The sequence below is a fragment of the Heterocephalus glaber genome, unplaced genomic scaffold, assembly GCF_053883595.1.
Source record: "Heterocephalus glaber isolate CG9 unplaced genomic scaffold, H.glaber_assembly_v1.0 deba00000331, whole genome shotgun sequence".
NCBI classification, from domain to species: domain Eukaryota; kingdom Metazoa; phylum Chordata; class Mammalia; order Rodentia; family Bathyergidae; genus Heterocephalus; species Heterocephalus glaber.
Window position 1 is genome coordinate 17,164,825 of NW_028258142.1, and position 5,059 is coordinate 17,169,883.

Consider the following 5,059-nt stretch of genomic DNA (forward strand, 5'->3'; position numbering starts at 1 on the left):
TGCCCATAGAAGGAAAAAGAATCACAGAAGCCTCCAATGTGTTAAGAGACGTGATTCTGAAGCTAGCAAGGAGCTGCTAGGCACAGTTTAGGCTGAAGTACAGACAGAGAAGTTCTCAGCCTTTGGATTTAAGACAATGCTGGATCCACATAGCAGTAATTCAGTTTAGAAGTAAAGTTTCATCTCAAGTTCTACTGTGCCATAGTTGAGTGAGTAGTCTAGAGAAACAAATACACACCACAATTATAGACAATTGGGTTTTTATAAAAACTGTTCCAAATTCTCATTGTGTTTTATTTTATTAAAAAATTAGCTGGAGGTAATTTACTTCTCAAAAACTCATTTTGACCCTTAAAATATCAAATTTCTTAGATAATATTTTTAATAATTAAGTTGTTTAATGTTTATGAATGTCATTCATTCTTGCACATAGGAGGAATGCAATAAATATTGCTTGGATCTGAAGAAGTTAGCAAGGACAAGTATTTTTTTAAATGTCATTATATAGAGATATCTTGAATAGAGGGACCAGAAACCTAGAAAAGATTTTAACATGCTTCTAGAGACTGAAACAAGCTCCGCCCATTTATAAACTGAGACAATGCCATCTCATCTAAAAGGCAGGTGACACTGTCACAGAACAAATGATGGAGGCTGGGCAAGCTGGAAGATGATTTGACCCCAGGTAAGTGACACTAACAAATTCTTTATTTTAAATATGATAGAATTTAAAAATAGAGCTTTGTGGCTGTCTGCAATGAACTGTGCTCACCGCTTTACAATAATGAGATGTCGTGCCCACCTCCCTTTTCTCCTCTCTTGCTGTTAGAAATCTTCCTGAAATATGTCAGTCAGTGCCCATTCCTATCAGCAGATTCTGTCCAGAAAATATAATTGAATCTTTCAATGATGAGTGAGTCTGTTGCACTGCTCTAGGGGACCATTTGGAGTTTCCAGGAACATGGTACAGTGTTGTAGTTGTAAATATAAAGAATAAAGAAGATTGTTGTGTCTATTTCACCCCAGGTTAAACCTTGAAAGTCACTCTTTTGATCGGCCGCCTCACCTGCCTCGCTCAGGCGCTGCGGCTCCCATAGGTGAGGACACAGGCTCTGCTCTCGGGAAAGCAAGGCACAGCGCCTCTCACTGGCCTTGTCAGGGTGCTGGAGTCCTGCGCCTGCCCGGTCTGGTCTCCGGGGCCAGGGCTGGGCTTCCCTCATGCATGGCCAGAGCCCTCCGCACGCGGTGCTGCTGCTCCTCAGCTTACAGCTCACAGCTCTTTGGCCCATAGCAGCTGTGGAAATTTACACCTCCGGGCTGCTGGAGGCTGTTAATGGGGCAGACGGTCGGCTAAAATGCACTTTTTCCAGCTTTGACCCCGTGGGCAAGGCGATGCACTAACAGTGACTTGGAATTTCCATCCTCGAGATGGGGGCCCTGAACAATTCGTATTCTACTACCATGTGGATCACTTCAAACCCATGAGTGGGCGGTTCAAAGACCGGGTGGTCTGGGATGGGAATCTTGACCTGTACGACCTCTCTATTATTCTGTGGAAGCTGCAGTTCGATGACAATGGAACATACGCCTGTCAGACGAAAAACCCACCTGATATGGATGGGCCGATAGGGGCGATCCGGCTCAGTGTTGCGCAAACTGTACAGTTCTCTGAGATCTACTTCCTACCTCTGGCCATTGGCTCTGCCTGTGGGTTGATGGTCATCATTGTAATCCTGGTGGTCCTCTTCCAGCACTTCTGGAAAAAGCGATGGGCTGAAAGAGCTCACAAGAGTGGTGGAGATAAAACCTCATGAAGAAGAAAGGCTCAACCAAGAAAAAAACGATCTCTGTTTCTTTAGAAGACACAAACTAATATCCCTAGATGGAAGCTGAAGATTTCCAAGATTTCCTGAAGTTAGTGGAAATTTCTCTTTGGTGTTCCCAGTTGTGACTTGTCTTCTGACAAGTTCTGCAGAACATACCACCGAGATAAATAACATCTCTCTGCAGGCAGCATAGAGCTCTTGAGCAGATGCCAGCAGACTCACACACAGTCTCATTATTAAGCTTTTATTTAATTTCAGAGTACAAATACTTTTCAAATCCACATTAGCTTTTATAAATTAAGAAGCTACATTTTTGCCCTTACAACACCCCCTTATGGAGTATGACTTGTAGAAACATATACTGGCAACAAAAGGGATAAAGGCCAATTTGTCATGACATTTCCTTTCACACATTAGTATCTTGAGAGCATCACTCTTGCTGCTAAAGTTAATGTTTTCTTTCCTTCTCACATTTCCATTAAAGGGGAGCTAAACCTCCCAGCCATTTTTTAATTAACAGGAAATTCCAAGGACAAACTGTTAAGTGTGATTTTTATGGTTCTCCTCAAGTATGGGACACACCTTTGATGGGATTTTTTGTTTTTGTCAGTTAATGCAAGATTTAAAATAGCACAAGTCCAAATCATGCAGTAAGTGCAAAACGTTACATAGACACTACTGTATTGGCAAATGCCACCTCAGGATGTATCATGTGCCATCTTTTTTCTTTACTGGGAAAATAATTAACAGTGTAGGTCTTTCATGAGCTGTGACTGTTTAGCTTTCTACCCTGCCCTTCTATTCAATTGTCTTTAACAACAGAGCAAAATCTATGCTCATTTGCAGACTGGAATCAGTAAGCAGTTTAATGGAAGGGTTCTGAGATAGTATACAGCAACTTTAGGGCTGGTGAAGAAGACCAACTCTAAATGATGATAATTTTGTACAGTATTATTCAAAGTTCAGAACTAGAAGAGATTATTTAAATTTTTTCTCTGTTTATTGATTGTAATTCACTTGCTTAAGGGACAGAGAATTCGGTACAGAGCAAAGAAATACTAAAACTACAACTGACTGAAACTATTCCCCCTTATATTGGTAGATACACTTTGTAAGTGAGCTGTGGAAAGAAGAGAGATTTTGCAAAAGTGTCTAGTTATCCATATCTTTACAAACTTACACATTTGTTCAGAGGATAAAAATCACCTACAAGTTTAGGTCAAAGATAAATCATTTTTGGTAACAGGGATCGAACTTAGAACCTTGTGCTTGTGAGGCAGGCGGCAGAACCACTGAGCTAAATCCCTGGCCCAAAGATAAATCTTTATAGCCTGATATTTTCAGTTTTCACTGATTAAGCTGCTGACACTTTTTTTTTAAACAAATTGAAATTTTCACAGGTTATATTTAAAGATGCTGGATCTTGATATTTTTCTCAATATTTCTTTAAAATTGGTATAATTTACATGTGAACCTCAATTCTGAAATTCATTCTATACCGATCTCATTCTGCCTTTTACACTGCCTCAAAAGGTAAACTCTCAATACTCAGTTTTGAAACTAGAAATTAGATTTGAAATCTATTACTTTTAAATAACATTTTATATTTTTCTTTGTAATTTAACTCTTGAACTGCCTGCTCCACAAGTGCAAGGTCCTGAGTTCGATCCCTGATACCAAAAAAAACCCCAAAAAACAAACTCTTGAAAATACAACAACTGGATATTTCTTCAGATGTCTTGATGATGCTCCATAAGTGAAACAAAGTAGTTAAAAACTTATTCCAGCAATCTTATAGCTCATGTCTTGGCTAAATACTCAAGGGGTAATATGGCCTTGTTTAGTATCTCCTTCCTGAAGAGCATTTTTGTATTGTAATTTATTTTTTATTATACCTTAAACACTATGTAAATAAGTCTTTAGTAATAAAAATTATAAATGATAAAGAAAAAAGAAAGTCACTCTTTTGAAAAAAGTTCTTTATGCTGCTTATTTTTTGTGAATTTCCACTTTACTAAAATTAAGCACAGAAGAAACACAATGTTATTTAATTGAGGTCTTATTGGATTCCTATAAATGAGGTCAAAATGTAGCTCTTTTAGGAATAGTGTTTTGATATAGAAATGTAGGGAATGGTTTTCAAATGTAACCCTCTATTCTTTATCACAGGGAGATTTTCATGAAAACATTCCTTATGGAATGTTATGGGGGTAGAAATGCTTAGAGAATTGCTGGAGAGTTTTGATGATCTTCTTTATTACTTGACTTGACAAATGCCCATGTCTTTCATAAGATGCAGGCGTCTTTTCCTCATTTCTTGAAATTCTTTGATTCAGAATATGAAACTGCTAAGCCATGCTTTATTTATCTCAGCCTATTGTCTAACGAGTGTGACTTGATAATTGGAAAGCCCTTGATCTTTAATGATTACTCTAATGCCTTCATGTGCTTCACACAGCTCCTCTGAGCCACACAGCAGTCCAGAAAGCATTAAATACAAGCAGCAGGGCTATTTTTAATAGAAATGCTTTGCTACAGTGGTTTTGTAATGTGAACACATTTTTACTTTAAAAACCAGGCAGTTCAATAGGGTTACATTTACTTCAAAATGAATCTAGCATGCACAATGTGTTGTGCAATGACCAGGTATAGGTGTTACAATTAGTAAAGAAAAGCCAAGAGTCTCTGTTGTAGTGGTAGGTAACCACCATCAACATCAATTTATCCTTCATCTGTCTGTCTATCTACCTATCAACTGTTCAGAAAGAGTACAGGCAAGAAGATTTAGAAACCCGCTTGCTTAATTTTAAGCACTGCTTTGAATTGCTCCCTCAAGAATCATTTAGTTTGTTGATAGCTATGGACTTGACTAAATTAATCTCTTGATTAAATGACATTTTCTAAGTTTGAAAGTCTTAAGACAGAGATGTTTAACTGGCCTTAATACAACTCACTCACATGAATAAGGCTTAGATCTCAGCCACCAACCCACGTACATATAGGGTAACAGGTGGTAGTTCTGAATCATTCACTAGCTTCAGAAAGGGTGTCTCTATCCTGTGATTAGACTTCTACTGAATGAATGTGATTCTGTTTTCTACCTCTACTTCACTCATGCATTATAAAGAGAACACATTTAGCTCACATTTCGGGAATAAGGGCTATTTTATTGATGTTTTGTTTTCCCCCAAGGTAGACCTGACCTAATTTTTTCCCCAATAGGCTCAAAGTGA

At 38.2% G+C, this 5,059-nt stretch overlaps 1 pseudogene; it reads left to right on the top strand.

Annotated features, from left to right (window-relative positions):
* The first annotated feature begins 1,176 nt into the window (after window positions 1-1,176).
* LOC101707153 (myelin protein zero-like protein 2 pseudogene) lies at window positions 1,177-1,873 on the top strand (annotated as a pseudogene).
* The last annotated feature ends 3,186 nt before the right edge of the window (window positions 1,874-5,059 follow it).